Source organism: Triticum aestivum, chromosome 1B (genome assembly GCF_018294505.1).
Source record: "Triticum aestivum cultivar Chinese Spring chromosome 1B, IWGSC CS RefSeq v2.1, whole genome shotgun sequence".
NCBI classification, from domain to species: domain Eukaryota; kingdom Viridiplantae; phylum Streptophyta; class Magnoliopsida; order Poales; family Poaceae; genus Triticum; species Triticum aestivum.
This window is the reverse complement of record NC_057795.1, coordinates 476642069-476659968: the sequence shown is the minus strand read 5'-3', so window position 1 is coordinate 476659968 and position 17900 is coordinate 476642069.

The following is a 17900-nucleotide window of genomic DNA, read 5'->3' as shown; positions in this document are numbered from 1 at the left end:
CAATAATAACATAATTGGATCATATAACTATCCCTCAACATGCAACAAAGAGTCACTCCAAAGCCACTAATAGCGGAGAACAAACGAAGAGATTATGGTAGGGTACGAAACCACCTCAAAGTTATCCTTTCTGTTCTATCTATTCAAGAGTCCGTAGTAAAATAACATGAAGCTATTCTTTCCGTTCAATCTATCATAGAGTTCATACTAGAATAGCACCTTAAGACACAAATCAACCAAAACCCTAATGTCACCTAGATACTCCATTATCACCTCAAGTATCCGTGGGCATGATTATACGATATGCATCACATAATCTCAGATTCATCTATTCAACCAACACAAAGTACTTCAAAGAATGCCCCAAAGTTTCTACCGGAGAGTCAAGATGAAAATGTGTGCCAACCCCTATGCATAGGTTCATGGGCGGAACCCGCAAGTTGATCACCAAAACATACATCAAGTGGATCACATGATATCCCATTGTCACCATAGATAAGCACAACAAGATATACATCAAGTGCTCTCAAATCCTTAAAAACTCAATCCGATAAGATAAATTCAAAGGGAAAACTCAATCCATTACAAGAGAGTAGAGGGGGAGAAACATCATAAGATCCAACTATAATAGCAAAGCTCGCGATACATCAAGATCGTGCCATAGAGAGAACACGAGAGAGAGAGAGAGAGATCAAACACATAGCTACTGGTACATACCCTCAACCTCGAGGGTGAACTACTCCCTCCTCGTCATGGAGAGCACTGGGATGATGAAGATGGCCACCGGTGATGGATTCCCCCTCCGGCAGGGTGCCGGAACGGGCTCCCGAGATGTTTTTGGTGGCTACAGAGGCTTGCGGTGGCGGAACTCCGAATCTATCTTCCGTTTCGATGTTTTTAGGGTATATGGGAATATATAGGCGAAAGAAGTCGGTCAGGGGAGCCTCGAAGGGCCCACGAGGGTGGAGGGTGCGCCCAGGGGGGTGGGCACGCCCCCTTATCTCATGGCCTCCTCGATGCTTCCCTGGCTTGCACTCCAAGTTCCCGGGATTGCTTCTGTTCCAAAAATAACTTTTCCGAAGGTTTCATTCCGTTTGGACTCCATTTGATATTCATTTTCTTCGAAGCACTGAAATAGGCAATAAAACAGCAATATGGGCTAGGCCTCCGGTTAATAGGTTAGTCCCAAAAGTAATATAAAAGTGTATAATAAAGCCCGTAATCATTCAAAACAAATAGTAAAATAGCATCAATGCTTCATAAATTATAGATACGTTGGAGACGTATCAGCATCCCCAAGCTTAATTCCTGCTCGTCCTCGAGTAGGTAAATGATAAAAGAAAGAATTTATGAAGTGTGAATGCTAGCAGGTGCACAAGTTTCATCAATGATAATTTCAATCACCTTTTTTAGCATGATTATATGTCAAAACAGTAGTTCATCTCATAAAACTTCTCAAGAACAAGTAACAAGCTATTCACATGTTAAAGCGTAGACCATATACTTTCTTGAAAACTAGCAAACTTCATTCTCAGTCATCAAACAATTGCAATTCATCTTATTTTCAGGAAGGGTCTATCTCAGAGCTTTGATTTAGCAAACTCCACATACTCAACTATCATATAGTCTTCTGCAATTGCTAACACTCACGCAATACTTATGGTTATGGAGTTTTAATCGGACACTGAGAAAGATAGGGGCTTATAGTGTTGCCTCCCAATGTATTCACCTTTGGGTGATGTCAACAATAATAGTTCATGCTAACTTACATCCAATTGGATATATATATATATATATATCAGGATCTTTCCAACACGAGGTGCTTGCCAAAGGATAAAATGAAAAAGGGAAACGTGAAGATCACCTTGACTCTTGCATAAAAGTAAAAGACATAAAGTAAAAGATAGGCCCTTCGCAGAGGGAAGCAGAGGTTGTCATGCGATTTTATGGTTGGATGCACAAAATATTAATGCAAAAGAACGTCACTTTATATTGCCACTTGTATATGGACCTTTATTATGCAGTCCATCGATTTTATTGCTTCCATAAAAAGATCGTATAAAGCTTATTTTCTTCACACTAATAGATCATACATATTTAGAGAGCAATTTTTATTGCTTGCACCGGTGACAACTTACTTGAAGGATCTTACTCAATCCATAGGTAGGTATGGTGGACACTCATGGCAAAACTGGGTTTAAGGATATTTGGAAGCACAAGTAGTATCTCTACTTGGTGCAAGGAATTTGGCTAGCATGAGGGGGAAAGGCAAGCTCAACATGTTTGAATGATCCATAACAATATACTTTAACTGAGATGTGAGAAAACATAACCCATTACGTTGTCTTCCTTGTCCAACATCAACTCTTTAGCATGTCATACTTAATGAGTGCTCACAATTATAAAAGATGTCTAGGATAGTGTATTTATATGTGAAATCTCTCTTCCTTCAATATTCTTTCATGAATTGTTCAAATGACCAATACAATGCTTGCTAACCTTCAATAAATTTACAACCTCTACTTCTTAGATGTGAAGTCATTACTCCCCATGGGATAAGCAAATGAGACATATATAATTCCAGATTTATGACATTCAATTCATTCAACCATTTACTCATAGGATATAAGTGAAGCACACGAGTAAATGACAAACTACTCCAAAAAGATACAAGTGAAGATCAATGAGTAGCTAAATAATTATGTAACTATGTGAAGACTCTCTCTCATTTTTTTTCCAGGTCTTGGTATTTTATTCAAACAGCAAGCAAAGCAAAATAAAATGACATTGCAAGGATAGCACAACTCATGTGAAGAAGCAAAAACTTAGGCTCAACCGATACTAACCGATAGTTGTTGAAGAAGAAAGGTGGGATGCCTAACGGGGCATCCCCAAGCTTAGATGCTTGATACTTATTGAAATATTATCTTGGGGTGCCTTGGGCATCCCCAAGCTTGAACTTTTGTGTCTCCTTAATTCCTCGCATATCATGGTTTCTCTTTTTATCAAAAGCTTCATCCACACCAAACTCAACAAGAACTCGTGAGATAGGTTAGTATAAACCAATGCAAAACCTTATCATTTTCTACTGTAACAAATCACTAAAATTATTATTCAACATTGCATACTAAATGCCTCTGCATATTTAATACTCCTATTCTCAAATAGAATCATTAAACAAGCAAACATATGCAAACAATGCAAACATAACAGCAATCTGCCGAAATAGTACAGTCTGTAAAGAATGCAAGATTCATCATACTTCCCTAACTCCAAAATTATGAGAAAAATACTATGTTGTAGAATATTTATCAGAGCTCAATATGAAAAAAGTTTCAACATATATCATTCTCTGACTTTTCTAGGGAATATTTGCAACAGCGGTAAACTTTCTGTTTTCAAATAGCAACATGTATACTAGCAAAATAAGCATGGCAAAGGCTATCCTTGAAATTTTTATTGAAAATAAAGATGCAAAACATTATTCTAAGTAACAGCAAGCAAGTACTAACAAAAGAAAATGACGCTCCAAGCAAAACACATATCATGTGGTGAATAAAAATATAGCTACAAGTAAAGTTACCGATGGATGAAGACGAAAGAGGGGATGCCATCCGGGGCATCCCCAAGCTTAGGCTCTTGGTTGTCCTTGAATATTACCCTGGGGTGCCTTGGGCATCCCCAAGATTAGGCTCTTGCCACTCCTTATTCCATAGTCCATCGAATCTTTACCCAAAACTTGAAAACTCCACAACACAAAACTCAACAGAAAACTCGTAAGCTCCATTAGTATAAGAAAATAAAACCACGACTTAGGTACTGTAATGAACTTATTCTAAATTCATATTGGTTTAATATATACTGTATTCCAACTTCTCTATGGTTCATACCCTCCGATACTACTCATAGATTCATCAAAAATAAGCAAACAACACATAGAAAACAGAATCTGTCAAAAACAGAACAGTCTGTAGTAATATGTATCAAGCGTATACTTCTGGAACTCCAAAAATCCTACCAAATTAGGAAGTCCTAAGCAATTTGTGTACCAATCCAGATCAAAAAGAATCAGCTCAGAATCACGATTATGTGAATTAACAAAAGTAATTTACTGTTTGCAAAAGTTTCTGATTTTCAGCAGGATCAACACAACTATCACCATAAGCTATCCTAAAGGTCTTACTTGGCACTTTATTGAAACAAAATCTATAAAACATGATTACTACAGTAGCATAATCATGTGGACACATAAAAACAGGAAGGATAAATATAGGGTTGTCTCCCAACAAACGCTTTTCTTTAATGCCTTTCTAGTTAGGCATGATGATGGCAATGATGCTCACATACAGGATAAGAATTGAAACACAACGGGAGTATCATGAAGCATATGACTAGCACATTTAAGTCTAACCCACTTCCTATGCATAGGGATTTTGTGAGAAAACAACTTACGGGAACAACAATCAACTAGCATAAGAGGGCAAAACAAGCATAACTTCAAAATTTTAAGCGCAAAGAGAGGAAACTTGATATTATTGCAATTCCTACAAGCATATGTTCCTCCCTCATAATAATTTTCAGTAGCAACATGAATGAATTCAAAAATATAACCAGCACCTAAAGCATTCTTTTCATGATCTACAAGCATAGAAAATTTACTACTCTGCACATAAGCAAAATCCTTCTCATTCGGAATAGTGGGAGTATCATAAGAGACTTGAATACTATAAATTGTTTCCACATTAAAAGAGTAATGTTCAGAAAAAGGGTAATCATAATCATGACAAGTTTTATACATAAAATAATCACTACTTTTTATAGCATAAGTTACATCACGATAATCATCATAAGTAGCAACTTCGTTCTCATCATAATCGATTGAAACCTCTTCCAAGATAGTGGAATCATCACTAAATAAAGTTGACACTCTTCCAAATCCACTTTCATATTCATCACAATAAGATTCAACATCCTCCAAAATAGTGGGACCACTACTTCCTAAAGTTGACACTCTTCCAAACCCACTTTCATCAATATAATCATCATAGGTAAGAGGCATGCTTTCATCATAATAAATTTGCTCATCAAAACTTGGGAGACAAAAAAATATCATCTTCATCAAACATAGCTTCCCGAAGCTTGTAGCTTTGCATATTATTAGCATCATGGATATTCAAGGAATTCATACTAACAACATTGCAATCATGCTCATCATACAAAGATCTAGTACCAAACATTTTATAGACTTCTTATTTTAGCACTTGAGCACAATTTTACTTTTCATCATACTTATGAAAGATATTAAAAAGATGAAGCGTATGAGTCAAACTCAATTCCATTTTTTAGTTTTCTTTTATAAACTAAACTAGTGATAAAACAAGAAACAAAAAGATTCGATTGCAAGATCTAAAGATATACCTTCAAGCACTCACCTCCCCAACAACGGCGCCAGAAAAGAGCTTGATGTCTACTACACAACCTTCTTCTTGTAGATGTTGTTGGGCCTCCAAGTGCAGAGGTTTGTAGGACAGTAGAAAATTTCCCTCAAGTGGATGACCTAAGGTTTATCAATCCGTGGGAGGCGTAGGATGAAGATGGTCTCTCTCAAACAACCCTGCAACCAAATAACAAAGAGTCTCTTGTGTCCCCAACACACCCAATACAATGGTAAATTGTATAGGTGCACTAGTTCGGCGAAGGGATGGTGATACAAGTGCAATATGGATGGTAGATATAGGTTTTTGTAATCTGAAAATATAAAAACAGCAAGGTAACTAATGGTAAAAGTGAGCGTAAATGGTATTGCAATGGTAGGAAACAAGGCATAGAGTTCATACTTTCACTAGTGCAAGTTCTCTCAACAATAATAACATAATTGGATCATATAACTATCCCTCAACATGCAACAAAGAGTCACTCCAAAGCCACTAATAGTGGAGAACAAATGAAGAGATTATGGTAGGGTACGAAATCACCTCAAAGTTATCCTTTCTGTTCTATCTATTCAAGAGTCCGTAGTAAAATAACATGAAGCTATTCTTTCCGTTCAATCTATCATAGAGTTCATACTAGAATAACACCTTAAGACACAAATCAACCAAAACCCTAATGTCACCTAGATAATCCATTATCACCTCAAGTATCCGTGGGCATGATTATACGATATGCATCACACAATCTCAGATTCATCTATTCAACCAACACAAAGTACTTCAAAGAGTGCTGTCGGTGTCAAAACCGGTGGATCTCGGGTAGGGGGTCCTGAACTGTGCGTCTAGGCCGATGGTAACAGGAGACAAGGGACACGATGTTTTACCCAGGTTCGGGCCCCCTTGATGGAGGTAAAACCCTACGTCCTGCTTGATTGATATTGATATTGTGGATGTTTACAAGAGTGGATCTACCACGAGATCAAGGAGGCTAAACCCTAGAAGCTAGCCTATGGTATGATTGTAATGGTTGTTGTTGTTATGTCCTACGGACTAGAGCCATCCGGTTTATATAGACACCGGAGAGGGCTAGGGTTACATAGAGTCGGTTACAATGGTAGGAGATCTATGTATCCGTATTGCCAAGCTTGCCTTCCACGCCAAGGAAAGTCCCATCCGGACACGGGACGAAGTCTTCAATCTTGTATCTTCATAGTCCTAGAGTCCGGTCGATGATGATAGTCCGGCCGATGATAGTTCGGCTGATGATGGTAGTCCAGCTATCCGGACACCCCCTAATCCAGGACTCCCTCAGTAGCCCCTGAACCAGGCTTCAATGACGATAAGTCCGGCGCGTATATTGCTTGGCATTGCAAGGCGGGTTCCTCCTCCGAATGATAGAAGATTGTGAACACCAGGATAGTGTCCGGCTCTGCAAAATAAATTCCACATTCCACCATAGAGAGAATAATATATACACAAGTTCAATCTGCTGACGTTTTTTGCGGCATGACGTCATGCCACTACCAAGCCATTACTTGAATCGTTTTTTACTCTACCACCTCAGCGCATTTAGCGAAGCGGTTTCCTTGGCACGTCTTGACGAAGCAGAGATCGTGTTCCCCCTTAATCCGGGATTCTCATCAATACGGACGTGGGTAACCCAACTGCGCCATTGATGGTGACGCTTGGGGGATAAGCGAGTTTTACCAGGCCGGTGGGGGACGCGTAGACTTCGCCCGCCCATATAAGGGATAAGGATTCACCTTTTCACCTACGCCTTCTTCCTCCTTTGCTTATCCATCTCCGCGCACTCGAGCTCCAGCGCCCAAGCCCTCACATCTCGTCTCAACCTTCCCCAGTCATGTCTGGAGCGGGAGGCAAGTGGATGACCTCCTCCATTACGGAGGAGCACATCGAAAGACTGCGCAACGCCGGCTACCTGTCCGGCGACATTGCGCACCGGCTGCCCGACAAGGGGCAGCTCATCCCCACCCCCAGGCCCCATGAGAGGGTCATTTTTCTTCCCCACTTCCTCCGCGGACTGGGCTTTCCACTTCACCCCTTTGTCCGGGGGCTCATGTTCTACTACGGCCTGGATTTCCATGATCTGGCGCCGAACTTCATCCTCAACATCTCGGCGTTTATCGTCGTGTGCGAGGCCTTCCTCTGCATCCAGCCCCACTTCGGCTTGTGGCTCAAGACCTTCAATGTCAAGCCGAAGGTAGTGAAGGGCACTCAAGCAGAGTGCGGAGGCGCCATGTTGGGAAAGATGCCCAACGTCCTTTGGTTCGAAGGGGCCTTCGTGGAGTCCGTCAAGGGGTGACAATCGGGGTGGTTCTATATCACCAAGCCGCGCGACCCTACGTGGGCGGCGGCCCCCGAGTTCAGTTCTGGTATCCCCACGCAGCTCACCTCCTGGAAAGAGAAGGGCTTGCTGTGGGTAGTTCGGAGGAGCTGACGGGACTCTAAGCCTGTATCCAAAAGCTGGTGAAGAAGCTCAGGCTGGTTAACGTGGTCCAAGTCATGCTCGTCCGCCGGATTCTCCCATGCCAGGAGTGGGCATTCAATCTGTGGGAGTTCAATCTGGAACAGCACCAGGCGCTGAGCGGGCTCTTCGACACGACGTACGAAGGTGCTTGGAGGGTGCTATTTAAGGGCGCCGAAGCCCCCGCATCCGCGTCTGAAGATCGCGGATTTCGCTCGCAGCGCCAAGCCGACGAGGTAAGTGATTCTATCCCTTTACGGGACACTTGCTTTTCATAGTTTGACTCTATGCGGGTTTTAATTTCCCCTTTTCCTTTGACAGGACTGGATGAGGAAGGCGGAGCAGATTATCTGCCCAGCTCCTATGCCAGAAAACCCAGTAGACGCCCATCTAGTGAGGCTGCTGGTCCCGGCACCGCATGTGGTGCTGGAGAAGAAGGCCAAGAAGGAGGCCACGGGTGCTCGAAAGAGTTCCCGTTTTCAGGTGTCCGACGACTCCGGGGCGGACTCCTCCCCCGAAAACGAGGAGGAGAAAGAGGACTCTCTCCCAGAGGAGGGAGAGAGGAAGAGGAAGGCTTCCCCAACAGGGGAGGCCGAAGGGTCCAAGAGGGGAAGGACTATTCCCCCGGACAGCTCCGCCAACATCAACGTTGGCGAGGAAGAATGGCCTTCAAGGGCCAGGCCTCCAGCAAGATCGTAAGTATCTGGATTCCTGAATGATTTATAATTTCTTTTTCTGCGTCACATAGTGTCCTTCTGATGCCGCATGCTGCCTGTAGTCCGGCCAATGATGATCTCCCCGCTTCATCGAGCGGGTCGTTGGCTCCGTCGGATGTAGACTCCATCCCGACCGCCTCCACCCCTCGTGACACCGAGGACGCCGAGGTGGGATCCCCAGAAGGGACCCATCAGGGGGAGGCTCCGGAGGCGCCACAAGGCGGCCTCCCGGACTTTGCGCCGGACTCCACATCGAAACCCGCAGTGGTTCCGGAGTCCGGCCGGCGGCCCCTTCGCACGAAGGGCAAGACCGTGACGCCGGCAGCTTCCGTCCAACCGGAGGCGCCGGACAATTTGTTGGAGGCGCTGCAGAATGCTTCCATCGAGGAAGAACACCGCACTATTATGAGTGCGGTAATTCAGAAGGTACAGCTTGCCAAGAGCGGGCTGACCGAAGCCTGCAGTAGCCTTCTATCAGGCTTTGAGGTAAGAAGTTAAAAATATGCAATGTAATACCGCATAGACAGTAGCCCCTGATGCTTGGTTCGGTGTTCGGAAAGAAAAGCCGGACTGAGGATCTGAAAAAAAGAAGATATACGCAGGGTTGCTAAAAAATTATGTCAATATGGGTGGCAGGCTGCGCTGCTGACCTCTGCCGCACTGACTGCGGATGTCGGTGCTTTGAAGCAGGAGCTCGAGCGGTCCGAGCAAGAGCTCAGCCGCGCCAAGAAGCAGCTCCAGGACAAAGAAGGTGAGTAACACCACTTTGAACTTGTACCTTACAGAAAAGGATTTAGGTTGCAACAAAAAATAACAAGGATAACATGGGTACTGCAGGGGCCACGAACGAGGTGGCGACCCTGAAGGAGGCCGTGTCCGCGGCCGAACGCAATGCGGCCGCGGAACGGGCAGAGCGAGAAAAGCAGGAGGCGCGGGTGGCGGTGGTTCGGCAAGAGCTCCAGGCTCTCATGGAAAAGCATGAGAGTTTGGAGCGTGACTCAAAGACTCGAGAGTCCGAGCTTGCCTCGGCTCTCGAAAGTGCCAAAACTGCCAAGGCCGATGCCCATAAGTCCCTTCAGGAGATTGAGTTGGTGAGGAAGATAGCGGCGGGTAAGGCATTTTTCATGCAAAGCAAGCATGTGAATGTAAATTACGTGTTACTTACCCGAATTCGGAGCTCTCCAGGGGCATTTGCAGATCTGCCTCGTAAAGCGTCTGATGCCGCCGCATTCTACCGAGCCGAGGAGGGGAGCTCAACGGAGAAGGTCTTCTGGTCTCAGTATGCTGAGGCCGGCCATCCGGTGCCCCCTAGCGACCAGCTGAAGCAGCTGGTCGAGCTCCACAAGGTGGCCGAGCAGGCCATGAAGGGCCTCGTAGTCCGGCTGTGGCCTGGAGAGGCCATGCCTGGGAGCAACTTCGGCCTCGTGCGACGGTTGGTGGATGCATGCCCCTGGGTGGAGGTTATCAAGCGCTCCGCCTGTATTGAAGGTGCTCGTCGGGCCCTTGCCCGCGCAAAGGTGCATTGGGGCAAGCTGGATGCGGAGAAGCTAATCACTGACGCGCCACCAGCGGGCAAGGAATATCGTACGCCCGAGATGTACTATAAGACTGTCCTGAAGGGTGCCCGCAAGATTGCGGATGAGTGCCCCAGGGATGTAATTATTGAGTAAATTCGCAATGTGTTATCCTGTGCGCTGAAAACTTTGTTCATATGCGCTAAGCAACGCTTGTTAATTTAAAATATTACCTTCTGTGCGACCGTTTATTAAATCTGAGAGATGGCAAGTCGTCGGCTTCAGCCCCCATGCCACGAGTGCTGGGGTGTTCGGGATAAATTTGAGCACTCTTGTTCCCATTTTTGGGTCCATCTAGGGAGGCGCTCAACACAACGAACAAGGCAACCGGACTTATAGTGCTTGAACACTCTCACTTAGCCATAGAATTCTATAATTTTAAACTTCGGCGAAGCCCCTAGTATTCGGAAGACCGAATTCGGGGCGCTATCCACGCCTTCGTCGGACATTATCCGGTACTTCGCTCGAAGCGGCGTAGGTCTTTAAGGACCCGAAAAGACCTCTCGAATAGCGACCAGTCTCTCGCCTTATCATGACAGTCAATTTTAGCTTTCTCCACTGAGGCGTTAACCCGGCTCAACCGGGGCGCAATCGCAGTGGTTCTCCCAGTGCTACCTTAGCCGATAGAACGGAACGTAAGGTGCCAAACTTGGGAGCCGGGCAAATCCAACTATTGACCCAAGACATGATTCGGAGCCGATTCATATAATGCTATAAGTTCGGGGTGCCGCACTTGTGAAAGTGTTCGGACTTTATCACACCATAATGCGGGGAACATAAGCCCCTGGTGTATTTGGCCGTACCAAAATGTACGGATGCAACATGTCGTAAATGAACATATATATATAAGGTAATGCAATTATGGTCAAAAAGTGCTGCATTTTATTCGAGAAGATATGCTATGAGTGCAGAATGATACAAATAGTGCGGAAAGCAAGGGATTGGACGAATTAAAGGCGTCTCCCTCCAGGGGTAGGCTGCGGAATGGTGTATTTAACAAATTTAATGCTCATAATGGAGACCACCTGAGTGTTCGTCGCAGTCTTTGTCCCTCCCTGGCTGTTGCATCATGAGTTCGGCAGGTTCGCCGCCGGACAGAGTTCTGTATAAAAAAGAGAGAAATAAAAGATAAAAAGAGCGACACACTTGGGAGCCCCTGGTGTGGTCGAACCGCAGTCTGGGTCTGTTGTGGTTGTGCCTCTCCCCCTATGCCCATGGTATCTCTAGGGCGTAATGATGTACGCGGAGAGTTTGTCTTACAATTTTGTGAGGGCTGGGGTTGAGGCCACATTGCTACGCGTGCTCGGAACGTGCCAGGTGGTCTTGGTTGATGTTGCTCCGGGCGCGTTTGGCCGTGTCCAGTCGTTTAACGGTCGGACTCGAAAATTGCCTTAAAAGGTTGCTCTGTACTTCTGCCGCGAGAGCCGCTGTATGTTCCTCCGTTCGGAGGGAGCGTTTCGTGTTTCCATTGACCGTGATGACTCCACGAGGGCCTGGCATCTTGAGCTTAAGGTATGCATAATGCGGCACCGCATTAAATTTTGCGAACGCGGTTCGTCCGAGCAGAGCATGATAGCCACTGCGGAATGGGACTATGTCGAAGATTAACTCCTCGCTTCCGAAATTATCCGGTGATCCGAAGACCACTTCCAGTGTAACTGAGCCTGTACAACTGGCCTCGACACCTGGTATGACGCCTTTGAAGGTTGTCTTTGTAGGTTTAATCCTTGAAGGGTCTATGCCCATCTTGCACACTGTATCCTGATAAAGCAGGTTCAGGCTACTGCCGCCGTCCATCAGGACTTACGTGAGGTGAAATCCACCGACGATTGGGTCTAAGACCAATGCGGCGAATCCGCCATGGCGGATACTGGTCGGATGGTCTCTTCGATCGAAAGTGATCGGGCAAGAGGACCATGGGTTGAATTTTGGGGTGACTGGCTCCATCGCATATACGTCCCTTAGTGCATGCTTCCGCTCCCTCTTGGGTATATGCGTTGCGTATATCATGTTTACCGTCCGAACTTGAGGGGGGAATCCCTTTTGTCCTCTGTTGTTCGGCGGCCGGGTCTCTTCCTCGTCATCGCTGTGTAGCCCCTTGTCATTGTTTTCGGCGATTAATTTGCCTGCCTGCTTGAATACCCAACAATCTCTGTTGGTGTGGTTAGTTGGCTTTTCGGGGGTTCCATGTATTTGACAGGAGCGGTCGAGTATCGGTCCAAATTGGACGGGCCCGGAGTGGTTCTTTTGAATGGCTTCTTCCGTTGACCGGGCTTGGAGCCTCGGAATCCGGCGTTGACTGCCGTATCCTCATTGCTGTCGCCGTTAATGCGGCGTTTGTTTTTGTTTCGACGCGACCTGCCATTGCGGTCCTTGGTATCCGGACTGCCAGCGTTTTTGCTGAGGTTGTTGCTGCGAGCTAGCCAGCTATCCTCTCCCGCACAGAAGCGGGTCATGAGTGATGTGAGGGCTGCCATGGATTTCGGCTTTTCCTGTCCTAGGTGCCGGGCCAGCCACTCCTCGCGGATGTTATGTTTGAAGGCAGCGAGGGCCTCTGCATCCGGACAGTCGATGATTTGATTTTTCTTTGTTAAGAACCGTGTCCAGAATTGCCTGGCCGATTCGTCTGGCTGCTGGATTATGTGGCTTAGGTCATCTGCGTCCGGTGGTCGCACATACGTGCCCTGGAAGTTGTCGAGGAATGCGGCTTCCAGGTCTTCTCAGCATCCAATTGACTCTGCGGGCAGGCTGTTAAGCCAATGCCGAGCTGGTCCTTTAAGCTTGAGCGGGAGATATTTGATGGCGTGAAGATCGTCGCCGCGGGCCATATGTATATGGAGGAGATAATCCTCAATCCAAACCGTGGGGTCTGTTGTGCCATCGTAGGATTCGATATTAACGGGTTTAAACCCTTCAGGGATTTGATGATCCATTACTTCGTCAGTGAAGCATAGTGGGTGCGCGGCGCCTCTGTATTGAGCAATATCCCGACGTAGCTCGAGAGAGCATTGTCTGCTGTGTTCGGCCCGGCTGGAGTAGTTGTATCCGGCGCGACGGTATTCGTCATGGGTCTTGGGGCGCCCACGTGATCCATAGATAGATCTGGATTGTCTTGCCTTGTCCTCCAATATATCCCGCAAGTCCGGTGCGTTCCCCCGTGGCTTCATGCTTTTTGAGCGATGCCGGGGTACGGTTTTGGTGGAGGGCTTGCATGCCTCTCTGTCGCGGCCACGAGGTGGTCGGTCTGCCGTATTGTGCGCTGGTGATGCAGATTTGTACGCTTCCTCCTCTAGTCGGGGGAGCAACTTGCATTTTGGGTAACTTTTGGAGGGGCGTTCGAGTTCATACTCTTCGGCCGCGAGGACCTCGGTCCATCTGTCGGCCAGTAGGTCTTGATCAGTTTGAAGCTGTTGCTGCTTTTTCTTTAGGCTGTTTGCTGTGGCCATTAGCCTGCGTCTGAAACGCTCTTGTTCGACGGGATCCTCAGGCACAACGAATTCGTCGTCGTCGAGGCTTGCCTCGTCTCCGGAGGGAGGTAAGTAATTATCGTCCTCGACCTCTTCGTCTGCCGCCCTCTTGTGAGGGCTTGCTTCTGCCTCCTCCTGCGCTGGATCGTGCTGGAGGGGGTTGTCTTCGGCACTTTCTGGGGTGTTATTATCTCCTGTGCCGGAATCTCTATTCTTGCTGTGGCGGGATTTAGAGCGGCGCCGCTGACTTCGGCGCTTGGGCTGTTTCTTTAATGAATCGGCCTCCGTTGCTTCTTCGCCGTCCCCATCTTTTGGGGCGTCCACCATGTATATGTCGTATGACGAGGTGGTCTTCCAGTGTCCTGTAGGCACTGGTTCTTGATAGTCTCCAGCATCATCGTCCATACCGTCGATGTCTTCGGAGTCGTAGTCGAGTACGTCGGTTAGATCGTCGACGGTGGCTACGAAGTGGGTGGTGGGTGGGCTCTGAATTTCTTCGTCGTCCGCGTCCCAACCATCCTGGCCGTAGTTCGGCCAGGGCTCTCCGGATAGCGAGAGATGCTTCAGTGAATTTAAGATATCGCCAAAGGGTGAGTGCTGAAAGATGTCCGCAGCGGTGAATTCCATGATCGGCGCCCAATCGGATTCGACTGGAAGGGGCGCAGGAGGTTCGGAGTCCGGCAGAGAGTCCGGCACCTCGGAGTCATGAGCTTTATGCGGGACAAGGTAAGTGTTCGGCTCCATCGCCGTAGAAGTTGCAGCTCCCGAGGCGGTGTCCAGTCATCCGTCCTCGATCTGAGCGATCGGCTCCGGACTATGGGTCGGAGCGGATTCGTGTGCGGCCTCCAAGGTGCTGTCTGGTGGCAGAGTTAGGTCATGCCCATCGTGACAGCGCGGCACGCTCGGCTGTGGCTCAGATCCATCGAAGATCAAGTCCCCGCAGATATCGGCCGTGAAGTTTAGGCTTCCAAACCTGACCTGACGGCCAGGGGCGTAGCTTTCAATCTGCTCCAGATGGCCAAGTGAGTTGGCCCGCAGTGCGAAGCTGCCGAATACGAAGATCTGTCCGGGGAGAAAAGTCTCACCTAGGACTGCGTCGTTGTCGATTGAAGAGGCCATCAAGCCTATCGGTGACAACAGAGAGGAACTCTCAATGAAAGCACCAATGTCGGTGTCAAAACCGGCAGATCTCGGGTAGGGGGTCCCGAACTATGCGTCTAGGCGGATGGTAACAGGAGACAAGGGACACGATGTTTTACCCAGGTTCGGGCCCTCTTGATGGAGGTAAAACCCTACGTCCTGCTTGATTGATATTGATATTGTGGATTTTTACAAGAGTGGATCTACCACGAGATCAAGGAGGCTAAACCCTAGAAGCTAGCCTATGGTATGATTGTAATGGTTGTTGTTGTTATGTCCTACAGACTAGAGCCGTCCGGTTTATATAGACACCGGAGAGGGCTAGGGTTACATAGAGTCGGTTACAATGGTAGGAGATCTACGTATCTGTATCGCCAAGATTGCCTTCCACACCAAGGAAAGTCCCATCCGGACACGGGACGAAGTCTTCAATCTTGTATCTTCATAGTCCTGGAGTCCGGTCGATGATGATAGTCTGGCCGATGATAGTTCGGCTGATGATGGTAGTCCGGCTATCCGGACACCCCCTAATCCAGGACTCCCTCAAGTGCCCCAAAGTTTCTACCGAAGAGTCAAGACAAAAACGTGTGCCAACCCCTATGCATAGGTTCATGGGCGGAACCCGCAAGTTGATCACAAAAACATACATCAAGTGGATCACGTGATATCCCATTGTCACCACAGATAAGCACGACAAGACATACATCAAGTGCTCTCAAATCCTTAAAGACTCAATCTGATAAGATAACTTCAAAGGGAAAACTCAATCCATTACAAGAGAGTAGAGGGGGAGAAACACAATAAGATCCAACTATAATAGCAAAGCTCGCGATACATCAAGATCGTGCCATAGAGAGAACACGAGAGAGAGAGAGAGAGAGAGAGAGAGAGAGAGAGAGAGAGATCAAACACACAGCTACTGGTACATACCCTCAGCCTCGAGGGTGAACTACTCCCTCCTCGTCATGGAGAGCGCCGGGATGATGAAGATGGCCACCGGTGATGGATTCCCCCTCCGGCAGGGTGCCGGAACGGGCTCCCGAGAGGTTTTTGGTGGCTACAGAGGCTTGCGGCGGCAGAACTCCAGATCTATCTTCTGTTTCGATGTTTTTAGGGTATATGGGAATATATAGGCGAAAGAAGTCGGTCGGGGGAGCCTCGAGGGGCCCTCCTATCTCGTGGTCTCCTCGCCGCTTCCCTGGCTTGCACTTCAAGTTCCCGGGATTGATTCTGTTCCAAAAATAACTTTTCCGAAGGTTTCATTCCGTTTGGAATCCGTTTGATATTCTTTTTCTTCGAAACACTGAAATAGGCAATAAAACAACAATATGGGCTGGGCCTCCAATTAATAGTTAGTCCCAAAAGTAATATAAAAGTGTATAATAAAGCCGGTAATCATTCAAAACAGATAATAAAATAGCATGAATGCTTCATAAATTATAGATACGTTGGAGACGTATCAGATTACAGTCCATGGTGATCGAAAAATTGCATTGGAATGTGAGGAAGGAGATGACGCCTATGCTGAATCAGCCTGTGCTACTGAGGAGCTTAAGTTTTATAAGGATAATGTTGACCCAACTGATATGACCCCTTTGAAGAAGCCCACCATAGAGCAAGACCCTTTATTGAAGTTTAAGTCAGCTGATTATACTAAGCAGGTTGACTTCGTTCCTGACGACTCATCTCATCAGTTCACGATAGGGGCTAACATGGATCCTAAATAGGAAAGCACGCTCATCGAGTTCATCCATGAGAATCGGGACATCTTTGCATGGAAGCCTTCTGACATGCGGGGTGTACCGAGAGAATTCATCGAGCACACTCTTAATGTCGATCCTAAATTTAAGCCAGTCAAACAGTTCCTTCGTCGTTTCGATGAGGAGCGGCATAAGGTTATTGGAGAAGAGGTGGCCCGGCTCTTGGCAGCTGGGTTCATCATGGAAGTGTTTCACCCTGAGTGGTTGGCTAACACAGTGTCGGTACTTAAGAAAAAATGGCACCTGGCGTATGCTTGTTGATTACACTAATCTTAATAAGGCTTGTCCAGCTGATCCATTTGCTCTCCCTCGCATTGACCATATTATTGATGCTATGGCGGGTTGTGAGAGCTTATGTTTCCTCGATGCTTATTCTGGTTATCATCAGATCAAAATGGCAATTAAGGACCAATAGAAGACGGCTTTCATGACACCTTTTGGAGCTTTCTGCTATGTCTCTATGCCTTTTGGGCTCAAGAGTGCCCAGGCGACTTATCAACATTGTGTTTAGAATTGCTTTCACAGTCAAATTGGGCGTAATGTGCATGCTTATGTGGTTGATATTGTGGTTAAATCTAGGAAAAATGAGACGCTCTTTGATGATATAAGGGAGACTTTTGACAATCTCTAGGTCTATAAGATGATGCTTAACCCAACCAAGTGTGTTTTTGGTGTACCTACAGGCAAGCGCTTGGGTTTTCTGGTCTCAGATATAGGTATTGAAGCTAACTTGGAGAAAATTAAGGATATTAGTTCATTGGCTAAGCCGACGTGTGTTAATGACGTCGGGGGGTCGTATTGTAGCCTTGAGCCAGTTCATAAGCCGCGTGGGCAAGAAGGCAATTCCTTTATACTAGATGATGAAGAAAACAAATCATTTTGTCTCGAGTGATGCTGCTGATAAGGCATTTGAGGAGCTCAAAAAGCAATTAGCTGAGTCGCCCATCCTTGCGGCTCCCATTGAGAAAGAACCCTTGTTCCTGTATGTGGCGGCTAATAGTAAGGTTGTCAGTGTGGCGATTGTGGTGGAGCGCAAGGAGACGGGTAAGGAGTACCCAGTCCAGAGGCCGGCTTATTATGTCAGTGAAGTATTAATTGAGTCCAAACAACGATACCCACATTGGCAGAAATTGGTATATGGAGTGTTCATGGCGAGTCGCGAGCTGAAACATTATTTTCTTGGTCATCCTATTACTGTGGCCAGTTCTTCCCCATTAGGAGACATTATTCAAAACATGGAGAGGCCACAAGCAGGGTTGCTAAGTGGGCAATAGAACTCAGACCTCACGGTCTGAAGTATGTGCCAAGAACATCTATCAAATCTTA